The sequence below is a fragment of the Oryctolagus cuniculus genome, chromosome X (assembly GCF_051225735.1).
Source record: "Oryctolagus cuniculus isolate XC-2025 breed Fujian yellow rabbit chromosome X, ASM5122573v1, whole genome shotgun sequence".
NCBI classification, from domain to species: domain Eukaryota; kingdom Metazoa; phylum Chordata; class Mammalia; order Lagomorpha; family Leporidae; genus Oryctolagus; species Oryctolagus cuniculus.
This window is the reverse complement of record NC_142888.1, coordinates 115,585,385-115,610,466: the sequence shown is the minus strand read 5'-3', so window position 1 is coordinate 115,610,466 and position 25,082 is coordinate 115,585,385. Positions and strand designations below refer to the sequence as shown.

At 39.8% G+C, this 25,082-nt stretch overlaps 1 pseudogene; it reads left to right on the top strand.

Moving 5' to 3' along the window:
* Positions 1-296: 296 nt before the first annotated feature.
* The window catches only part of LOC100338093 (GTPase KRas pseudogene), a 78,520-nt pseudogene continuing 53,734 nt past the window's right edge, over positions 297-25,082 (top strand).

Genomic DNA, 25,082 nt, shown 5'->3' with positions numbered 1-25,082 from the left:
CACCCTCCAATGGCCGCTGCGGCCGGCGCACTGCGCTGATCCGATGGCAGGAGCCAGGTGCTTCCCCTGGTCTCCCATGCGGGTGCAGGGCCCAAGCACTTGGGCCATCCTCCACTGCACTCTCTGGCCAGAGCAGAGAGCTGGCCTGGAAGAGGGGTAACCAGGACAGAATCCGGCGCCCCGACCGGGACTAGAACCCGGTGTGCCGGCGCCGCAAGGCAGAGGATTAGCCTAGTGAGCCACGGCGATGGCCCTCTTATATTCTTGACACAGCAGGTTAAGATGGGTACAGTGTAATGAGGGATCAGTCCATAAGATCTGGGGAGGGCATTCTTGGTGTATTTGCCATAAATAATACTAAATCATCGAAGATATTCACCACTATAGAGAACAAACCAAAAGATCTAAAAACTGGAGATGTACCTATGATCCTAGTAGGAACAGTAGACATAAAACAGTCCCAGAGCTTAGCAAGAAGTTGTGGAATTCCTTTTATAGAAATATCTGCAAAGACAAGACAGGGTGTTGACAATGCCTGCTATACATTAGTGGGAGAAATTTGAAAACATAAAGGAGAACCAAGATGGCAAAAAGAAAAAGTGTCAGGACCGGCACTGTGGTGTAGCTAGTAAAGCCACCACTTGCAGTGCCAGCATCCTATGTGGGTACCAGTTCAAGTACTGGCTGTTCCACGTCCTATCCAGCTCTCTGCTGTGGTCTGGGAAAGCAGTGAAGGATGGCCCAATCATATGGGTGCTGGTACGAGTTCTGGCTGCTCCACTTCAGATCCAGTACTCTGGTATAGCCTGAGAAAGCAGTAGAAGTTGATCCAAGCCCTTGGGACCCTGCACCCATGTGCGAGACCCGGAAGAAGCTCCTGGCTCCTGGCTTCAGATGGACACAGCTCTGGCCATTGCAGCCAATTGGGGAGTGAACCAGTGGATGGAAAACCTCCCTCTCTCTGCCTCTCCTTCTCTCTCTGCATTTACTCTTCCAAGTAAAATAAAAAGAAATATTTCATAAACACTTTTCAAGCCTGATTCAAATTCAAAAGCACCTAGTACTTAAGAACAGATAAGTTAACATTAATAAAAAAATTCTTTTAATGCATTTAAAATGTTTAAAGTATTTGAAGTGTGATGGTCTGGTGAGGTGAAAATAGCACCAGATTAGGAGGATGGTAAATTCAATGCCAGATATGTTTCTTGTAAAACTCTTGATTTTGAACAATTCACTTTTGGTCTGTATCTTCATGTTAAAAGAAGTCATCTCAAAGTTTCTGTATAACTCCACAGCCATGTGTTTTACATTCAAGTTACGTAAGTGTATACCTGTTCATCAAGTCCTGCACAATCTCTAACATTTTGTGCTACCATCTTCATTGTCAGTCTTGGGCAACATTGTGCATGGGGTGAAGTTTATATTTGAGTAGCCATTCTCCAGTTTTCATGATTCCCCTCCCATGTTAGTGTCATCTTACCTGCCAACCCTTCTATAAGATCCATGGTTTGATGCAGCTTTCTTTTAATCCTTCCAATTCTCCTAACTTGATTTTTTTTTTTTTTTTTGCTGCTATGGATATCTCCATGAAGTTATTCCAGGAGGACACATCCAAAATCCCCTACATCTTACTTCCTCAGGGCTCAAAATAATCTGTCAAATACTATGATGCAATTTGACCTAATAGCCGATTTTTGGGTGGTACCTGTAGCAATTTAATCATGATCCTTGAACATTATCTCTTTTTCTTATAGTGACAAACTTCATACACTTCATAATTACAACTTTAGGAACATGGTGATTCTTCCCATTGTACCCACCCTCCCACCCATACTCCCATGCCTCTTCCTCCTCCCTCTCTTATTCCCACTCTTATTTTTTACTGAGATCTATTTTCAGTTGACTTTATACACATATGATTAACTCTATGTTAAGTAAAGAGTTCAACAAGTAGTACAAAAAAAAATCTGTTCCTCAACAGTCAAGACAGGGGCTGTTCAAGTCATTGCTTCTCAAAGTGTCAGTTACCTCTTTGCTACCAATCTTCTGGTGACTAAGTGGAATTTTTAAACTATATCTGAATAGACAACGCTATACAGTGGAAGAATTTTCAAAAGGTAATTCTGCAATCTATAACTAGAATTAGCCCTAATAACAAGGATACATTTCATTGTTTCAAAATTCTTCTCACAATGGAAAGTACTTTAACATTTAATTCCAAACGCTTACTTTTTAACATAATTCATTTATTCTATAAATACATTGAGTGCCTACCAGGTGCCAGCCACTATACAAAGACCTATGGATAAGATATACCCAAAGGAGGGGCATAATTGTTACCCTGAAGTTGTGCTTTACCATGACCTGTAATGTCACAGTAAGGCATTTGGACATGACCCAAAGGTAACACAATGTGTATTTTAGTTTGGCAAAGAAGGGGTTTGGGCTGTGAGAGGCCTTCCAGTTCTAAAATAATTGTTTTACAATGACTCCATTGTAACTTTAATCTAGTTACTTTATGTAAATCACTTTATTTCATTGTTTAAAAGGGTGAACTTGGTTATATTGGTTTTTTTATCTGGCATAACTGTGACTCTATTGGGACAGATGCAGTATACACTAAGTTATATGTCAGATACTAATATTAAAATTCCACCCACTCCTGGGAATTCACCTCAATGAAAATAGACCAGCATATGAAAGAATGATCTGTATTTGCAGCTCAATTCATAATAGCTAGGATATGGAATCAACCCAGATGCCCATCAGCTGAACACTGTACATCTTATGAAATATATACACCATGGGATACTACACAGCAGTAAAAAAAAAAAATGAAATCCTGTTGTTTGCAGCAAAATATATGCAACTGGAAACCATTATATTTAGTAAAATAAGCCAGTCCCAAAGAGACAAATACCATGTGTTCTCCTTGATCAGTGGTAACTAATAGAGTACCTAAAAGGTAATCTATAGGAGTGAAATTGACACTTTGAGATGCAATGATTTGTGGGGGTGGGGATTAAGGGAATTTTTAAGAGATGCAATGATTTTTAACAGCCTTTGTCTCAACTGTTGAGGAACAGTGGGTTTTATTCTTCATACTATTTGTTGAACTCTTTACTTAGTGTAGGGTTAATCTTATGAGAATAAAGTTAACTGAAAATAGATCTTTGTAAAAAAATAAGAATGGGAATAGGAGAGGGAGGAGGAAGAAGGGTGAGAGCCTTGGCAGGAGGGAGGGTAAGGTGGGAAGTATCACTATGTTCTTGAATCTGCATATATGAAATACATGTATTCTGTGTGCCTTAAATAAATTTTTTAAAAATTCATTAAAAATGGAAAAAATCCAACATTTGTAATATTCCAATTTTCTCTTTGTATAATTCCTTAAAATAGACTTTTTTTTACAGTTACACAGAGAGAATAGAGGCAGAGAGAGAGAGAGAGAGAGAGAGACAGAGAGAGACAGAGAGAGAGGTCTTCCATCTGCTGGTTCACTCCCCAGATGGCTGCAATGGCCAGAGCTACACCGATCCGAAGCCAGGAGCCAGGAGCATCTTCCGGGTGTCCCAGGTGGATGCAGGGGCCCAAGGACTTGGACCATCTTCTACTGCTTTCCCAAGCCATAGCAGAGAACTGGATCAAAAGTGGAACAGCCAGAACTCGAACCAGCGCCCATATGGGATGCCGGCACCACAGGTAGCGGCTTTTTCCGCTACATCACAGTGCCTGCCCCTAAAATAGACTTTTACAAATTAAATAAAAGAATCTTCTTTTTTTTATCTTTTATTTAATGAATATAAATTTCCAAAGTACGACTCATGGATTACAATGGCTTCCCCCCCCATACCGTCCCTCCCACCCACAACCCTCCCCTTTCCCACTCCCTCTCCCCTTCCATTCACATCAAGATTCATTTTCGATTATCTTAATATACAGAAGATCAGCTTAGTATACCTCAAGTAAGGATTTCAACAGTTTGCTCCCACACATAAACATAAAGTGAAAAATAATAGATGATTTTTTTAAATGATGATGAAATTAGATCAGACCTATTGTCATGTTTAATCCCAGTGAGAGTCAAGTTGGGAATTGATAATTTCTTTTTTTTTCTTTTTTTTTTTTTTAAGAAGATCAGTTTAGTGTACATTAAGCAAAGATTTCAACCGTTTGCACCCCCATAGAAACACAAAGTGAAATATATTGTTTGAGTACTCGTTATAGCATCAAAAGAATCTTCTTGTGCCAGCACTGAGGTGCAGCGGGTTAAGCCATGACCTGTGATGCTAGCATGCCATGTCAGAGTGCCAATTCAAGAACTCACTGCTGCATTTCTGATCCAGTGACCTGCTAATGCACCTGGGAAAGCAGCAGAAGACAGGCCCAAGTTCTCAGGCCCCTGTTGCCCACATGGGAGACTGAGGTGAAGTTCCAGGCTCCTGGCTTCCGCGTGGCCCAGCCCTGGCTGTTGTGGCCATTTGGGGAGTGAACCAGTGGATAGAAGTCACATGTCTCTCTGTATGTATATATATATATATATATATATATATATAATTGCCTTATAAATAAATAAATAACTCTTTTTTTAAAAAAAAAAGAACCTTATTGAATTTATTGAGGAAATAAATGTGTGTGTTTGTGTGTGTGTACACATGTGCCATACAGTTGGTACACATAAACCTTAGTTTCTCGTCCCCTTTTTGCTAATCTCTGTGATTAATTTTACAGGGGAAATGAAGGAATAGAAGAAAAAGGCTCCATATTCCTAGGACAGTCTACTGGTAAAGGAAAAAAACCATGAAAGACACACGTTAAGAATCCCAGAGGTCAAAGGCAAGTGTTTGGCCTAGTGGTGATTGCAGAGGTTAAGACACCCATATCCCATAGTACAATATCTAGGTTAGAGTACTGGCTTTGGCTCCTGACTCCAGTTTTCTTCTAATGCAAACCCTATATGGCATCAGATGATGTATCAGGTGACTGGGTTCCTGCCACCCACATGATAAATCTGATTGAGTTCTTAGATCCTGATTTTGCCCCCCCCCACCCAGGGTCACTGCAGGCATTTAGGGAATAAACCAGTGGGTGGGGAATTTCAGTTTCTCTCCCTCTCCCAAAAAATGAAAAACTATAAAATATAAATTTAAAAAATCCTAAAAAGCATGTGCTAGTTTCCAGAGGTGATAAGAGTAGGAATAGGTCTAAAGGAGCCAACAGTCTGAGGAAAGCATAAATGCCCTCTGAACAATAGGTTGGGACACAATGGAGGAAAAAAGAGAACACAGTCATTCTAGTCAGAAGAAATGATACATATGAAAATGGGAGGGGCGACTCTCAATAGCTTTGTAGGACAGTCAGGCACTCAATGTGGATCTCTCTGAGATCAGGTGTGTATAGTGGGGAAGAGAAAGAGTGTTGGATCATGAAGAGCCTTAAGTGTCACGCTAAAAGAACATTACTGGGTTGAGATGCCACTTGGGACACCTGCATCCAATATCAGAGTGTCAGGGTTCCAGTCCCAGCTGTGCTGCTGATTCCAGCTTCCTGTTAATTCAGCCCTGGGAAGCAGCAGGTGATGGCTCAAGTGGTTGATTTCCTGCCACCCATGTGGGAGACCTGGATGGAGTTCCAAGCTTCCAGGCATTTGGGGAGTGAACCAGTGGATGGGAGTCTCATTCTCTGCCTCTCAAATAAATATAAATAAATAAATGTAACATTACTAATCATTGGCAAATAGCAGTCTGTGATAGTCTGTGGGCCCCTCTTATTAGAAAATTGTTTTCTAATTTAGGAAACATCTCTGCTGAGGCCAGGCTTTGCATATTTATAAAGTACCCACTCTCAAGCAGCAGCCAGGACCACTGGGTTGTGGGAAAGAACCTGAGACATTTGTTATCTTCAATCAGCCTCTGAAGTCAGGGAGTCTCCAGGCCCTTTGTGTCTGACAGCAGTGATTAATGACCCTTCCCTGACTGCAGCTCCACTTACTGCATGCTGGGGATTGTCTCCTAATACAGTGGAGGTAGGTATTCAGGCTTCATATCCCACACTGAACCCACAGAACTGAAGCCTACCACAAGTGCTCCAGAAGGATTTACTGGCCATTGCTCTAGGGCAAGGCATTTGCTCCCTCATTTGCTCGAGTGGAGATGGACTTCATATTGACTGACTTCCAGCCAGCTTGGCTGAGCTCTAACAATAATTAAGATGGGACTCATTACCAATGAGATCATGAATTGAAGCATAGGAGGGGACAGGCTCTACATCCCACTCTGAACCCCCAACAGCACCTGCTGGGTAGGAAAGTTTTCAACAGGAAAGGGGAATGGTGAATGGAGAAAAGCCAGGTGGTAGGTGGTTTGCTCTGCGAGGCAGGCTGGAAAGAGGGCAGCATTGTGAGCTGCTAGCTGTGTAGGCGAGCAACAAAGTAGGAGGACCTTTCATCAGGTGAGTTCAAGTACCCATCAGCTCACTCCATAAACTGCTACCTCTCCTCCCCCTTCCTCCAGCCTGTTTAATTTCTATTAGAAAAGGGGCATCTTAGTGTCGGCTCATTTGCATTCTTTGGTCCCAAACAAAACCATATTAAAGTGCCTTGAAGAGCCCAGCTAAATGGGAAGGCTGCTTGCCTTGGGGGAAAAAGCATCCTTACATTGAAAACAAATCAATGAAGTATTCTATTTTCATGCCCAGTACAATTCTGCATTGGGGAGGAGGGGGAATTTCCCATTAATTCTGAATCAGCAAGCCTGAATGTTATGGTTAGAAACTAAGCATCTTTTTCAACAGACTTCTGCTATATTATTTCATGTTTCCTTTATTCATTATTTGCCATCTGGTTTTGAAATCCATGAATGCAGTGGGAGAAGGAAAGAAAGAGAATTAAAGAGCAGTAGCTTCAGCAATGGCCTGTTCTCCCTCCAGAAGTGGGGATACAGTTCCTTTTCTTACTTGAGAAACAGATGGTGTTTTATGCTTAACACAATCAGCACCTTCTCTCTATCTATATGCCTAACCTTCCCCACCTGTGTGAAACCTAATCAGTACCTAATGAACATGCTTGAGCTGTCTGGATGGAATTAGTCCCAGTAGGAGCCGGCCGTCAGGTACCTGGCACTCTCTTAAAGCTCTGTAGCAGCAAAAGACAATGAATCTTTACATCAGGGCTAATTAAATAAAGGTCTGCTTTTGCTAAATATGTGTTGTTCCCTCCTCACTACAAAATAGCAACACTCAGGTTATCACATTGTTTAGCTAAGGCTGATCCATCTCATCACTGCAACTGCGGGCAAAGGTTTGTATTTTGAATTAGGTCTAAAGAAACAAGACATCAAATACCTTTTCAGTCATTCCCACTTTCCTTGGATTTTACACTCCTTCGTGCAAATGTATGCAATAAGATGGCCAAACTTTAGAAAGGGCTACCCACTAGCCCCTTCCTATTCACAAAGCTATGATTTGCGGCTGGCGCCGCAGCTCCCTTGGCTAATCCTCCACTTGCAGCACCAGCACTCCGGGTTCTAGTCCCAGTTGGGGTGCCAGATTCTATCCCGGTTGCTCCTCTTTCAGGCCAGCTCTCTGCTGTGGCCCGGGAAGGCAGTGGAGGATGGCCCAGGTGCTTGGGCCCTGTACCCCAGGGGAGAACAGGATAAATACCTAGCTCCTGCTATCGGATCAGCGCAGTGCGCCGGCCACGGTGGCCATTGGAGGGTGAACCAACGGCAAAAAGGAAGACCTTTCTCTCTGTCTCTCTCACTGTCCACTCTGCCTGTCAAAAAAAATTTTTAAAAAAAGCTATGATTTGGTCCCAAGAGTGGAATTATTTAAAATGTTGTCTAAACACACACACACACACACACACACCACAAAACTGTGGCATCAGCAAATTGTTATTGACACATTTGGAATTTTATGAAGAACGGCAACAAACTAGAAGCCACACTAGGAAGAAACCCAATGTTTTCTAGTCAAAAGCTGTTCCTTTTGATGACATAACAAGATCAATAGGTCATAGCAGCTCCATTAACTCACCTTGAGTTGAACCCTGCTGATGACATACCAAAGTATAAATCATCATGGATTAACCGAAATACACTTTTCTCCCCCTCCCCTTCTCTTTAAAGTTTGTAAAATATGGAGGCCCACAGACTGTGCTTACTCTCTTCATCTCAGTGTAGATTTCACTGGTGTGCCTCACCTCTCTTGCTTGGGATGGGAAGGAGCCTTAGGTCCTTCCCAGTTTCATGAAGCTGGACAAAATATGAATCCTGAATTGGATTAACTCAGCAAAGCCCAAGCAACATCCAGGTCAGTCCATCTTCTTGTCCCCAGCCTAGACTTTCAACATTCTCTTAAACCAGAGTTCAGCAAACTACAGTTCTTAGACCAAATTATACACACCACCTGTTTTTGTTAATAAAGTTTTTTTTAGAATGAAACCATGTCTATTACTGCAAAGAGTGGAGTCCAGTAGGGGCTAATAGTTACAACAGAAGCCCAATGGCTCACAAAGTGCAAAATAGATATCTAGCACTGCACAGGAAAATGTGTTGACTTCTGTTCTAGACTATGTCTTGCAGAGTGCTAGTTGGACTGTGCAATTTTTAATTCAGAGCTAATATTGGTGGTTACCTATCGTTAGCTCAACTTGTCTCAGCACCTATGTACCCTCAGTTCACAACAGTTGGGCAGTTTAAGACAAAGCAGTGGCTGTTTCATGTCTTCCTTGCCTAGAAACCCAAAGGGGAACACAGATTAGGGTATGTGCCCTTGCTCATCAGCCCTCATTTTGGAAAAGGCGAGAAAGGAGAATCAGAAATCTTCCCCTCCAGACTTAACAGGCATATGAGAATCCATGAATCATTTCTAGTATGAAGTGTAGGTAATGAAGATGTTTCAGAAGACACCAAACAAGAACAAGTGTAGGAGTCCCCTGAGATAACCTGACTCCAACACTTTATATTAGTCATGAAACAACCCCAGAAACCTTAATATTCCTTTGGCCCACAGTTTCAGCTAATAAGGCTTTAAAAACAATTCCCTGAAGCCTGTTTACAATTTCTGTTTGTTCTTCAACTGTAAAAATAAATGGAAAACACTATATTGCATTTCTAAATATGACCAAGCTCTGAGTAAGAACTTGCAATAACTGAAAGCCATTTGGAAATAGATTCAAATATGTTAGCAACAGTGTATGCTCTATTTCCTTTTAAAAGTATTTATTTATTTAGAACACAGAGTTACAGAGAAGGAGAGACAGAGGGAAAGACTGAGAGAGAGAGAGAGAGAGAGGGAGAGAGAGAGAGCTTCCATTCACTAGTTCACTCCCCAGATGGCTGCAATGTGCCAGGTGGAAGCCAGGAGCCCAGAGTTTCTTCCAAGGTAACAGGGGCCTAAGCACTTGGGACATCTTCCACTGCTTTCCCAGGCACATTATCAGGGAACCTGTTCAGAAGTGTTGCAGCAAGGTCTCAAGCGGGCACCCATAGGAGATGCCAGCATAACGAGCTGTGGCTTAACCCACTATGCCACAGTACTGGCCTCATAAGCTGTATTTCCTCTCTAGAAAGAATCTATCTTGCCTCTGGGAAACTTTATTTTCCTAAAATGCTAGCAAAATTTTCTATTAATATGGAAGTGATTGCTTTAAAAATAACTTGAAAAAACATTCACAATGACAACAAAGTTGTTCTTTCTATGTATTAAAGACAATAAAAGCAAAAATATTAGAATTTGCCGTAGGGCCGGCATGTGGCATTACAGGTAAAGTTGCCTCCTGCAACACTGGTATCCCATATATGCTCGGGTTCGTATTGCAGCAAATCCACTTCTGATCCAGCACCATGCTAATGGCCTGAGAAAACAGTAGAATATGGCCCAAGTGTTTTGGGCCCCTTCCATTCAGCTGGGGGACCCAGAAGAAATTTCTGGCTCTTGGCTTTGGCCACTCCCAGCCCTGGCTGTTGTGGCCATCTGGGGAGTGAACCAGTAGATAGAAGATATTCTCTCTCTCCTTATCTCTGTTCTATCTCTATCTTTATCTCTTTCTCTATCTCTATCATCTCTATATCTCTGTAATCTCTATCTGTATCTTTTTCAAATAAAATAAATAAAACTTTTTTAAAAAATTATTGTGTGCTAAGCACTATTCTAAGTGCTTTATATTTGTCATCTCATGTAAACCTCACAACTCTTAAAATTTTTTAAAGATTTATTTATTTGAAAGTCAGAATTACACAGAAAGAAGAGACAGAGAGAGAGAAGGGTGGAGGGAAAGGGAGAGAGAGAGAGAGAGAGAGGTCTTCCATCCACAAGTTCACTCCCCAGTTGGCCGCAATGGCCTGAGCTGTGCTGATCCGAAGCCAGGAGTCAGGAACTTCTTCCGGTTCTCCCATGTGAGCACAGCGGCCCAAGGACTTGAGCCATCTTCTACTGCTTTCCCAGGCCATAGCAGAGAGCTAGATCAGAAGTGGAGCAGCTGGGACTTGAACCGGCGCCCATATGGGATGCTGGCACTGTAGGCGGTGGCTTCACCCACTACACCACAGCACTGGCCCCAACTCTTCAAAATTTTCACTTTTATTTTGAATTTTGTTTTTGATTTTAATTTATTTTAATTCTCTTAATCAAGACAAAAAGATGGAAGTCAGAGAGTCAAGTAACACCCAAGTTTTCAAAAGCTGAGAAGAAAATCTCATATACCCTGAATCTCCTGGTGACTCATGAGTCCAACCAAGTACAGAGCTTTCCTTCTAATCATAGGGTTGGGTTTGTCTGAACTATCCATATTCTCAGACCTGCTCCATTGGTGCCCAACAATGAATATTATAAAATATCTTTCTGGAACTTTAAAATAGAAAAATACTAAGCAGTCCTGTCTGGGTTTCAGTTCATGGACTTTTTAATGAACTACCCTGAGCAGAAGGAGAGAATGAGGCTGCCTCCAAGTAGCTTAGGAGTGTATACCAATGGAAGGTGTCCCTGCTATCACTGTTGAAGACCCTCCTTTAACATTATTCTTCTTGCCTAAAGTATCGTTTCTCTGAAACATGCGCTGTAAAACATATTAGCCTTCCACTTAGTTATCCAATCAAGTTAATTAGGAGAGCTGAAAGTAAAGGAAGGCAAGCAGTTAGGCTGCTTGGGGTGCATTGAGGATCTTAATGGTGGGGGAGAGGCTGGAGAGGCACATGGAAACATGACAACTGATAGGATGGTGTGACTGTACTGGTGAAGATCAGCTAACTGTTGGAACAAGCCAACTCTGAAGTGTGTAATGCTTTGAATCTCATTGTTTATCTCTTGTTCATGTAATAATACTGAACACCTGCAGAAATAAGCAGATCAGCCATCTTTCACACAGGATATGTGTGCCATGTTTAACACAAGGCTTCCCAAGGTTGCCCTGGAGGCCAGCCATCCACCTTCCAACCAGCCAAACACCCAGTTCTCCAAAGCCAAATATCTTTCTGCTAATAACTCTGTTCCTTAGCCATTTTCTCTTCATGTACCACTTTCTAATCTGTGTTCCTGTAATACTCTAGGCATATCTGTCTAATGCCATCTGATGCACTACACTGAAATTGTAAATGTATCTGTCACCCCACTAGAGGATGAATTCCTTAAGGTTGAACCTTGTGTCTTTTTTTTGACAGGCAGAGTTAGGCAGTGAGAGAGAGAGAGAGAGAGAGAGAGAGAGAGAGAAAGGTCTTCCTTCCGTTGGTTCACCCCACAAATGGCCGCTAGGATTAGCCTAGTGAACCACGGCGCTGGCTGAACCCTGTGTCTTATATTATCTCTATACATGTAATGTCTAGCACTTCAGTGGGTACATAATAAATACTCAGTAAATGTCAGTTGACATAAATGAATGAATCATGAAATGAATGAATACATATATCTTTGCCTACTGTTAAAGATACACAACACTTATTGCCTCATTCTCTTCTCAATATAAAAATACTAGACTTTCTAGGATTTACATTTATGTTGTATAAACTAGCTCACAGTACAACAGAGTACAAGCCAATTTGCAATAAATTGTAAATAAGGGTAATTTTCTACCCAATCCATGGCCCTTCCATTCTTCCTGACTACTCAGATTCACAACTGAAAGATTTTGACCAATAGAAATACTAATGCTGTCCCTCAAGCAATCCTGTGGAGGGTGTAAAATAAAACCTCCCCTGGATTCGGTTATTGTGCCAGCAATAATTGAATACTTTAAAACATGTCTGTCTTGTGACTTGGCTAGCCTTTATATTACAACAATGGAAACTCACAAATGTGTCTAGGGAGTCATTCATGTACTCGAGTGCCATATAAGAAACCCAATTGCATATAATGAAGTGTATAATGCACATAAACTTTTAATGAAGAGTAAAAATGTTGCCAGGCCTTTCCAGGAGCAGCACTTGGCTTCTCCTCTCCCATGAGATCCCCTCAAGAAGGAAAGGTTTCACCCAGCTGTTCCACTCCTGCTGAAATGGGAGGACCTAGGCCAGCTGCAGATGGTACAAAGCAAGAAATGAGAGAAAAAGGCATGAGGCTGAACTACAGTGGATGGAACGAACTCATCCACTGGTAGTCAGCAATAACATCTTCAGAGTTCTAGCCTAATTTATCCCAGCAAGAAAACCAGGTCAGTGACTGCAGACTACAGGATGAGTTGATATGTCTTAAGAGAGTGGCTGTGTAGTACTGTATTAAAGGTTTGAGTTATTGAAACCTGCAAATCAAAATTTGAATCCTGACACTATTACTTACTAGCTGTGTGACCTTGGTCAACTAAGTTACCTTCTCTGAATATCAGTGTGTAAACTGGGAACAACAGTCCTTACCTCTTAAGGTGGTTATGAGGATCAATGAAATTAGAAAATGAAGGTGCCTGGGCTATAGCAAGAGCTCAAAAAATGAGAGTTGATATCACTTTAATTATTAGAATAGAATTTAGCCCCTCTTAGGGGAAGACTAATCCACACACTGTTAATGCTCTTTCCACTGAAGATGTTTTGTCTCCAAGGTAACTGTGCAGCTCAGAATAATTGATAGAATTAAAAAGAAGAGAATGATCCTACATGGGAAGCAGGATAGAGAGCAGACTCATAGAATGGCAAATGCCCTAAAGAGCACTCTGGCCTCAAAATCAGCCCTTAAGGCATTTGGATCTGGCTGAAAAGCCCATGAGAGTTTCTCAGGCATGGAAAGCCAAGACACTGTGGAAAAAAAATGACCTAAATGAAAGATCTCTGCGAGTGATATCCCAGCAGAAAGAACCGGCCATCAAAGAAGGAGGTACCTTTCTCTGAAGGGAGAAGAGAAATTCCACTTTGAATATGGCCTTGTCTAAATAAGATTGGAGTTGGTGAACTCGAGGGACTTCCATAGCCTTGGCAGCCCATGACAAGAGCTTCGGGAGATTACTGACGTCATAAATAAGAGTGTCAATTGTTAAATCAACAATGGGAGTCACTGTGCACTTACTCCCCATGTAGGATCTCTGTCCTTAGTGTGTTGTACTATGTGAATTAATGGTAAAACTACTACCCAAATAGTACTCTATACTTTGTGTGTCTATGTGGGTGCAGTCTGTTAAAATCTTTACTTAGTGTATACTAAATTGATCTTTTGTATATAAAGATAATTGAGAATGAATCTTGATGAAGAATGGGATGGGAGAGGGATTGGGAGATGGGATGGTTGCAGGTGGGAGGGAGGTTATGGGGGGAAAAGCCGCTATAATTCAAAAGTTGTGCTTTGTAAATTTATATTTATTAAATAAAAGTTGAATAAAAGAGAAGTATGTCACACCCTTAAAAAAAGAAAATACTTTTTTAAATACCTACCTATTTTTGTTAGCTAGAGGATAAACCCCAAATCTTGTGAGACGGGTTTTAGGCTATAAGAACTTGAAAATCCATTCCACTCCTTCAGCTTTTAACACAAATCAGAGATGTGATTCAGAAGCCTACTTTATTGTTAGTTAGATTTTTCTATGTAACAAATCACCCCAAAATGCAATGGCTGAAAACAATAATCATTTCTTTAGCTCACAATTTTGTGGGTCAGAAATTTGGACTGGGTTACGTTGGGTGGGTCTATTGATAGTCTAGGTTGGACTGATCCATGAATCTGCAGTTAACTCAATGGCTTCATATGTCTGAATGTCAACTAGAATAATGGAGGCCACCAGTTCATCTGTCTCTAATTATCTACAAGACTAGCCTGGATATTTTACTTTGGCTGCCTGGAATTCCAAGATCAGCAACAGAGTAAGCTTCATTGCACAAGTGCGTCCCAGTCTTCTGCATGTGTTTTGTTTGTTAATGTGTTTTGGTCAAAGAAAATCACAGAGCCAACCCAGATTTAAACAGTGAAGGAACAGTCTATCTTTTGATGGGAGGACATGCAATAACATGATTGCAGTTGCCACTGCATGGATTGCATGCAATCTCAAGGACATGGATGCACAAATTGAATGAATTTATGGTCATTTTTATAGTTGAACTCCCTGTTCCTCCCCACTTCACTCCCTACCTTTATCCCCTTCATTCACTCCATTCCAGATCAATGACCTGAGTGTGCTCATCTTATGACTACGTGTATAGTGCTCGCTCTGCCTAAAATACTCCTCCCTTAGATATTTACCTGAATGGTCCATCAATGGTTGCAACCAAGGGGAGAGAAGACTAGGAGAAAAGCCCAGTGTTTCATGGTTGGTCAGTTAAAATTATTGTAGGTACCCTCTGACTGTGGTGTGTTCCCAGATTTGACTTTCTCCCTTCTAATAGGCTGTAGTAGGTTTCTTGAGAATCCCCACTGAGAATGTCGAACTACAGTTGCCACTTCATGGATGAAGTTACCTTTCTGGCTGGGAAATTTTTAAAAAGAGCTTTATTGAGATATAATTCACACACTATGCAATCTTCTTAAATTGCACACTTCAATGGTTTTTAGTATTCAGAGTTGTAACAATCAGACTGTTTTAGAACATTTTTATCACCTCAAAAATAAATTATAAATCCTTTAGCTATCACATGACTATTTCCCCATTCCTCTTTCAGTCTTAATCAACCAGTAATCTATTTTCTCTGTATAAAGATTTCTTTTTTTCTCTCTTCTGGACTTTCACATGAATGTAATCCTATAATATGTGATCTTTTGTGACTTGGTTCTTTTACTCACCTAATATGGTCAAAATTTATCCATGTTGTAGCATACTTTAACACATCATTCTAATTTTTATCCCTAAGGAAGATTCCGTTGTGTAGAAATGTTTTATTTAATTGTGCATCAGTTGATGAATTTTTTACCACTTTTTTTGCTATTATAAATAATAAATGCCTGTTAGTGTACCATTTCTGTGTAAACATGTTTTAAAATCTCTTGAGTGGGGGCTAGTCCTGTGGCATAGTGGGTTAAGCCTCCATCTGCAGCACCAGCATCATATATAGGTGCTAATTCAAGTCCCAGCTGCTCCACTTCCAATTCAGCTCCCTTCTAATGCACCTGGGAAAGCAGCAGAATATAGCCCAAGTTCTTGAGCCCTTACATCCCACGTGGGAGACCCAGAAGAAACTCCTGGCTCCTGGCTTCAGTTTGGCACAGCTCCAGTTGTTTTGGCCATTTGGTGAGTAAACCAGTGGATGGAAGCTTGCTCTCTCTCTCTCTCTCTCTCTCCACCTTTCAAATAAATAAAAATAAATATACCTTAAAAAATCTCACGTAAATACCTTGTAGTAGAAGTGCTTGCTTATATGGTAACATTAGTTAAGTTTTCCGATGAGCTTCCAGATTGGTTTACAAAGCAGTCATACTGCTTTACGTATCCACCAAGCAGCAAATGAGGCTCCAAATTTTTCTACATCCTCTCCAGTATTTGCTATTATCTGTTTTATTTTTTTGTTATACTAGTGATCCTAATGGATGTGAAGTGTTGTTTCATTGTGGTTTTGATTTGCATTTCCCTGATGACTAGTGATGTTGAGCATCTCTTTGCGTGCTTATTGGCCATTTGTGTATTTTATCTAGGGAATTGTCTATTCAGGTTATTTACCCATTTTGAAATTTTATTATTGAGTTGCAAGTGTTCTTTATATTTTATAGATATGCTTTTTATTAAATATATGATTTTCAAATGTTTTCTCCCATTCTATGGGCTGTTTTTTTACCTTCTTGACAGTGTCCTTTGGAATACAAAATTTTAAATTTTTTATGTGGTCAAATTCTTTTCATTTTGGTGTCATATCTATGAATCCATTGTCAAATCAAGAACTACAAAAATTTACTTCTGTTTTCTTCTAAGCATTTTGTCATACTTCTCACCTTTATATTTAGGCCTTTGATACATTTTGAGGGTTTTTTTTTTTTGTACACAGCAGAAGGCAAGAGTCCAATTTCATACTTTCGCATGCGGCTATCGAGTTGTCTCAACACCATTTATTTATTATTTCCCCATTGAATGGTCTTAGCATCCTTGTCCAAAATCAGTTGACCATAAGTGTGTAGTTTATTTCTGGACTGTGAATTCTATTCCATTGATCAAGATATTTCTATCCTTCTGGCTCTATTCATATGACTCCATGTTTCAGGTATAAATTCTGAGCTCCACCTCCTGCAGGGTCACATTGCTTCTTCCTACAGATAACCTTTTGGGAAGAGTCCCATTTTAAGATGTCTACAAGATGACATCCATGCCCCTGCAGATCCCTTTGGCCCATAACACAAAAAGCAAATTATCAACAGCAAAATGAAGTACCCCTTTCTCTTTGTCTTTCTGTTGTTCTTACTTTTCTCTCAGCATCCTCTTCTCTTATTCCTCGGGTCCATAGATACTGACTCTTGATTTATTGAGATTTATTTATTTATTTGAAAGTCAGAGTTACCCAGAGAGATGGAGAGGCAGAGAAAGAGGGATAAACAACTTCCAAGCGCTGGTTCACTCCCCAGATGACCGCAACCACCGGAGCTCAACAATCTGAAGCCAGGAGCTCGGGGCTTTTTCCAGGTCTCCCACATAGGTGCAGGTACCCAAGGATTGGACCATCTTCTACTGCTTTCCCAGGCCTTAGCAGAGATTTGGATTAGAAGTGGAGCATCCAGGATGAAAATCAGCACCCATATGGGATGCCAGCACTGCAAACAGCAGCTTTACACACTATGCCACAGCACCAGGCCCAATTCTTGATTTATCAGGCAATTATGAGATACCTGCGCTCTGTGTCGCCTCAACTTCAAGTGACACACTGCAAGCCCCCATAATGGTCTCTTCTAAATATTCCTCATTTAATATATGAGGGAAGAACTTACCCTAATTGGCATAAGGTGTCGAAGTGACAGAGTGTGTCACAGGAGTTCCATAACTATCTATACCAGAATTCTCTCTCTCCATATTTCTTTATCTTTAATCTTTTTAGTGCCTTCAAGATTGTCGGTGGGACATGGTTCATGTCTTACAAACCAGTTTCCAGAAAGTTCCATTGAAAGTCTCACATAAAAGAGCCCCACTCTAGGAAAGAAGATATTGTTTTCAGTCTTTCAAGCCCTCAATTAAAATTGAGACATTTACAGTCCCATTTTAACACCTTTATACAAGTGAAATCATGAATAAATAAATGGATAGATGAATGTTAGCTTCCTTCCCCCACTCCCTGCCACGTTTAATTTAATTCATTGGCCAGCCTCATGTTGTCAAAGTTAATTAATGTTGAGCGACAATGTGCTATGGAAATCTGAGGAATCAAATCCACATAATGACAATATCTTTAAAAATTCATTAATATGATCTCTTGATATCTATTAAGCAAATAACTTTTAAAGTGCTGAATGCATTTCTGATTTCATAATGATAAAAATATTTCTGTCCCTTTCTCTTCTTGAAAAATAATTCAATACCAGCAAGAAGAACAAAATGCAGTAACACAAACTCTACCTCCATTGAAATAAAATGTGGTAGTTAGTCCCAAAGTGTATTCTTAACAATTTGCTCCCCTCTTGTTCTGCTCATGCTGTTTCTCACATCAACTGTTGGAGGGCTATTTTATTCCCCCTTGAATTTGAGCTGGACTTGTATCTGGCTTTAAGCAACAGAATACAGCAAAAGTGATATTCTGAGACTGCTAAATGAAAGACATGCCTTTCAAGGGATGATGGTATCCAGTTCCTTCATTTTGAAAACCAGCTACCGTTCGATGAAAGTCCAAGCCAAATGGAAATATCACATGGGGAAGAACCAAAGAGACTCTGGGGGTAAGCACCAACTGTGCTCACAATTCATGGTCAGCACCAATTGTCTTCCAGTTCAATCAAATATCCAGATGACTGCATCTCAAATGACATATCATGGAGAAGAGACCAATCAGTACAGAATCTTGAGAGACAAAAAAAAAAAAAAAGAATGTGGTTAGTGTTTAAAGCCACTAATTTTTGTGGTATTTTTTACATTATAATATTTAAGCAAAACAGTAGTATCCATCTGGATATTCAAAATACAGTAATTGTCTAAATATGAGACACAGTCGGTGAACTCAGGGAGCTTCCATAGCCTTGGCAGCTCATGACAAGAGCCTAGGGAGATTACTGATGCCATAAACAAGAGTGTCAATTTGTTAAGTCAACAACAGGAGTCACTGCGTACTTACTACTCATGTAGGATCTTTAGTGTGCTGTACATTGAGATTTAATGTTATAACTAGTACTCAAACAGTATTTATCACTTTATGTTTCTGTGTGGAAGCAAACTGTTGAAATCTTTACTTAATGTATGCTAAATTGATCTTCTGTATATAAAGAGAATCGAAAATTAATCTTGATGTGAATGGAAGGGGAGAGGGAGTGGAAAGGGGAGGGTTGCGGGTGGGAGGGACGTTATGGGGGGGAAGCCATTGTAATCTATAAGCTGTACTTTGGAAATTTATATTCATTAAATAAAAGTAAAAAAAAGAAAAAAAAACAAAATACAGTATTTGGAGGTGATAATTCAAACATAACTGTTTGCAAAGGTAAGGAAATCGCAATCGATACTGCAGGAAAAAAGGTAATGGAAGAGTGAACTCAAAATTCTGAATGAAAACCATTTTCAAAGTAAAATTTAAAACAAAGAAGGAAATTGAATCAGTAATAAGGATCCACCCAACAAACACAAGCCCAGATGGAATGGCTTCATTGTTGAATTCTACCAGACATTTAAACAACTAATTCCAGTTTTTCTCAAGCTATTCAAAACAATTGAAAGTGAAGGATTCCTTCCTTCTGTGAAGCCTGCATCACCTTAATTTCTAAGCCAGAAACAGATACAATACATCAAGAGAACTATAGACTAGTATCCCTGATGAACATAGATGCAAAAAATCCTCAATAAAATATGAGCTAATAAAATCCAACATCTCATCAGAAAGATCATTCAACTGGACCAAGTGGGATTTAACTCTGGTATGCAAATCAATACATGTGAAACATCACTTTAACAAACTGAAGAACAAAAACCCTATAATTATCTCAATAGATGAAGAGAAAGCATTTGATAAAATACAGCATCCTTTCATGATGAAAACGTTAAGCAAATTTTGTATAGAAGAAATATTCCTCAACACAATAAAAGCAGTTTATCACAAACCCACAGCCTGGATGCTATTGAATGGGAAAAAGCTGGAGGCACTTCTCCTAAGATTCAGAATCAGACAAAGATGCCCACTCTCACCATTGCTATTTAATATAGTTCTGGAAGTTTTAGCCAGAGCCATTAGGCAAGAAAAAGAAATTAAAGGGATACAAATTGGGAAGGAAGAAGTCAAACTATCCCTCTTTGCAGATGATATGATTCCTTATTTAGGGGATCCAAAGAACACTACTAAGAGACTATTGGAACTCATAGAAGAATTTGGCAAAGTAGCAGGATATAAAATCAACACGGAAAAATCAGTATCCTTTGTATACACAGACAATGTCATGGGTGAGAAAGAACTTTTAAAATCAGGCTCATTCCCAACAGCTCCAAAAAGAATCAAATACCTTGGAATAAGTTTAACCAAGGATGTCAAAAATTAATCTCTGTGATGAAAATTACAAAACAATAAAGAAAGAAATAGAAGCAGACATTTGAAAGTGGAAGAATGTTCCATGTTCATAGATTGGAAGAATCAACATTATCAAAATGTCCATATTACAAAAAGCAATTTACAGATTCAATATGATCCCAATCAAAATACCAACGACACTATTTCCAGGTCTGGAAAAAAATGATTGCTAAAATTCATATGGAAACACAAGAGACCCCGACTAGCTAGAGCAATCTTATACAACAAAATCATAGCTGTAGGCATCACACTACCTGATTTCAAGACATGCTACAGGGAAGTTATAATCAAAACAGCTTGGCACTGGTACTAAAACCAACACGTAGACCAATGGAACAGAATGTAAGCTACAAAAATCAATCCACACACCCACAAGTAACGTATCTTTGACAAAGGAGCTGAAATCAATACCTGGAGCAAAGACAGTCTCTTCAATCAATGATTATGGGGAAAGTGGATCTCCATATGCAGAAGTATGAAACTAGACCCATGCCTTACAATTTACACAAAAAATCCTCTCAAAATAGATCAATTATCTAAATCTATGACCTGATACCATCAAATTACTAGAGAACATTGTGGAAACAACAGAAACAATGCAAGACATTGGCATAGGCAAAGACTTCTTTGAAAAGACCCCAAAAGCACAGGCACTAACAGCCAAAATTGGCAAATGGGATTAAATCAAGTTGAGAAACTTCTGCACTGCAAAAGAAACACCCAGCAAAGTGAAGAGGCAACTGGTAGAATGGGAGAAAATAATTGCAAACTATACAACTGATAAAGAGTTAGCATCCGGAATCTATAAAGAGTTCAAGAAACTCAACCACACAAGCAAAACATATATTCCAGTTAAGAAATGGGGAAAGGGGGCTGACATAGTGGGATAAGCCTCTGCTCATGGTGCAAGCAACTCATATGGGCGCCTGTTAAAGTCCCAGCTGCTCCTCTTCCCATCCATATCTCTGCTACAGCCTGGGATAGCAGTAGAAGATGTTCCAAGTGCTTGGGCCCCTGCACCTACTTGGGAGACCTGTGAGAAGCTCCTGGTTCCTAACTCCAGATCAAACCGGCTCTGGCCATTGCAGCCATTTGGGGAGTAAATTATCAAATGGAAGACTTTTTTCTCTGTCTCTCCCTACCTCTGCCTGTAACTGCCTCTCAAATAAATAAATAAATCCTTACAAAAATAAATGGACATATGATTAAATTCATATGCCATAGCTTCCACCCTTAAAATCATACAATTCAGTTTTTTTAAAAAAAATTTATAAGGTTGTACAATTGTCACAAATAAATGAATCATATGTCAATAAGTCCATTATTAAAATATGTAGATTTAATATTAAAACAAAATTTAAAATAAATTTATCAAGAAACTTTAAATTTGCTACACCAACGTAATAAAATATTGATGAATGTCTTAAAAAAATAAATGGACAAAGTACTTGAACAGGCATTTTTTAAGAGAAGAAATTCAAATGGCCAACATACACTTGAAATAATGCTCAGAATCACTAGCCATCAAGGAAGTGCAAATGAAAACCATAATGGGTTTCATCTCACCCCATTTACAATGGCTTTCACACAGAAATCAATAAACAAAAAATGCTGGTGAGAATGTGTGGGAAAGGGTACCCTAATCTACAGCTGATGGGAATGTAAACTGCTACAGCCACTGTGGGAAGACAGTATGGAGCTTCCTCAGAAATCTGAATGTAGACCTACCATATGATCCAGCCATCACACTCCTGGGAATTTACCCAAACCAACAGAAATCAGCATATGAAAGAGTTATCTGTACCCCTATATTCATTCCAGCACAATTCACAATAGCTAAGGTATGAAATCAACCCAGATGTCCATCAACTGTTGACCAGATACAGCAATTATGGTGTAGACACACACACACACACACACACACACACACTATGAGGTACTACTAAGATTTGAAAAAATGAAATCCTGTCTTTTGCAACAAAATGGACACAACTGGAAACCATTATACTTAGTGAAATAATGCAATCCCCAAATGGCAGATATCATAAGTTTTCCCTGATCCAAAGTAACTAACAGAGCACCTAAAATTTAGGAGTGAAATAGACATTTTGAGATTCGATGATTGTTTACAGCTTTTGTCAGCCTTTGTCTCTTCTGTTCAGGAACAGTGTTTTTTTGTTTTTTGTTTTGTTTTGTTTTGTTTTTGTTTTTTGTTTTTTGTTTTTACTTCACACAACCAAATTGTCAAGCAAGCATATGGTAGAGTACAGACAGTTTCAAATGTGCAAGTCCAATATTTATCTTCCACAAAAGCTTTAAGAATCAAGAAGCTTCTGCAGGATATGTTCTATTAAATGAAGCTACCACCGCTAAAATGGAAGATATGGGATCCAGGAAAAGGAAAATACAGCAGAATGATAGGTAAAGGTGAATGCACACATACCAACTGTGAGTGAAATGGTCAGTCAAGATGGGAGTTTAGGATTAAAGGGTTTCAGAAGGGCTACTTCCATAGAAAAATAGAAATAATAAATTATGGAGAATGTATTGTTTTTATGTATGTTCTAGGCAATGAGGACACATTTATTAGCAAAATACTGACTTTGATTTATTGAAATTTACATTCAAATGGAACTTAAAGTTTGCCATCTGACAAGGTACAACAAGTTGTTACAAATCTCTTCAGGGAATTATTGAGGTACACTGGAAAATGATATCAGTTATAAAATAACAACAATAAATGCGATGTTCAAGCCTAGTGTTTGTCCTGTGGTTTAACACCCTGGGTTAAGTGTCCCACAATCCATATCAAAGTACTTGGGTGCTGATCTTGGTTTTGCTCCTGATTCCAGTCTTGCACATTTGGGGAAACAACAAACAAAAGAAAGCTCTTTATTTGTCTCTCTGTCTCTCTCTGACTCTCAAATAAAAAAATAAATAAACCTTCCTTTTTTAAGATCAATCAGTCACCATCTGGAAAAAAGAAAGTTGAAAAAGAAAGCAAAGTAGTCATCATTTATTAATTGGTTCAAAAGCAAGTGTGTTAAACAAAATAGTAAATATATTACACATACTTAAACTAAAAAAGTAAGATAACTTGGGAAAATGTGAAATAGAGGTGAGGAGGATGTGTGTGTGTGTGTGTGTGTGTGTATGTAAATTGAAAAAATTGGAGGTAAATATCACCAAAAATACCAGTAGAATTGGAAGAGTTTGCTACTACAGAATGCAGTGGGCCAGGGTAGGACTAGGAACTGTTATTTCTCATTAAAGGTCTTGGATTTTTAGGGCCGGTGCTGTGACTTAGTGGGTAAAGCCACCACCTGCAGTGCTGGCATCCCATATGGACACCGGTTCTAGTCCCAGCTGCTCCACTTCCAGTCCAGCTCTCTGCTATGGCCTGGGAAAGCAGTAGAAGATGACTCAAGTCCTTGAGCCCCTGCATCCACGTGGGAGACCTGGAGGAAGCTCCTGGCTCCTGGTTTCGGTTTGGCTCAGCTCTGGCCTTTGCAGCCATCTGGGGAGTGAACCAGCAGATGGAAGACATCTCTCTCTCTCTCTGTGTGTGTCTCTCTCTCTCTTTCTCTCTGCCTCTCCTTCTCTCTGTGTAACTCTGATTTTCAAATAAAATAAATAAATTTAAAAAATATTTTCTTAAAAAAGGTCTTGGACTTTAAAAAGTTATTATATGTGACAGTTTGTGTTTTCTTAATTAATCTTTTAGTAAGTTTTTAACAGCTTTAATATGGTTTATAGATACAATTCTAAGAACATGGGGCCGGTGCCATGGCTCACTTGGTTAATCCTCCACCTGCATCACCATCCCATATGGGTGCCGGGTTCTAGTCCCGGTTGGTCCTATTCCAGTCCAGCTCTCTGCTGTGGCCCAGGAGGGCAATGGAGGATGGCCCAAGTGTTTGGGCTCCTGCACCCTCATGGGAGACCAGGAAGAAGCACCTGGCTCCTGGCTTCGGATTGGCGCAGCACTGGCCGTAGTGGCCATTTGGGGAGTGAACCAGCGGAAGGAAGACCTTTCTCTGTGTCTCTCTCTCTCACACTGTCTATAACTCTACCTGTCAAAAAAAAAAAGCAACAAAAAAAAAGAACATGATATTTCCCTCCCTCCTTCTCCCTCCCCCTCCCTTTTTTCTTCTCCCTTTCTTTCTTTTTGTAGTTTTTGAGATATTTTAAATTTACATTACAGTAAAAAGGCTTAATACTTCATCGAATAAGAACTTTAACAAGGGATTCGGCACTGTGGTGTAGAGGGTTAAACCACCATCTGCAGCCTCGGCATCCCATATGGACACCAGTTCAAGTTCTGGCTGCTCCACTTCCAATCCCACTCCCTGCTTGTGCACCTGGGAAAGAAGCTGAGGATGGCTAAGTCCTTAGGCCTCTACACTCTTGTGGGAGACCCAGAAGATGTTCCTGGATCCTGGCTTTGGCCTGGTGCAGCCCAGGTCATTGGGGCACTTGGGCAGTGAACCAGTGCCTGGAGACTTTCTCTCTCTCTCTCTCTCTCTCTCTCTCTCTCAGTTTCCCCTTCCCTCTCTCTCTAACTCTGCATCTCAAACAAATAAACAATTTTTTAAAAATATGTTATTTTTTTGGTGATTATAGTAATTAGAATTTCTTTCTTGATTTATCTTTCAGTGAGTTCATCATTAGCATATAAAAAAGCTTCTGGCTTTTGTATGTTTATCTTGTAACCTGCAACTTTACAGAATTGGTTTATCAATTCCATCAACTTTTTGGTGGAATGCGTAGGTTTTTCCATGTACAATATTATGTCATCTGCAAACATGGATAATTCGACTTCCTTTTTTCCAATCTTAATGCCCTTTATTTCTTCCTCCTCCCTAATTGCTTTTGCTAACACTTCTAGTACTATATTGAATAAGAGTGATGAAAGTGGACATTCTTGTCTTGTTCCAGCATATATGACACTTTCATACACACAAGCATACGTCTAACTATTCATGGAAAATTTAATTGAAAGAGAAG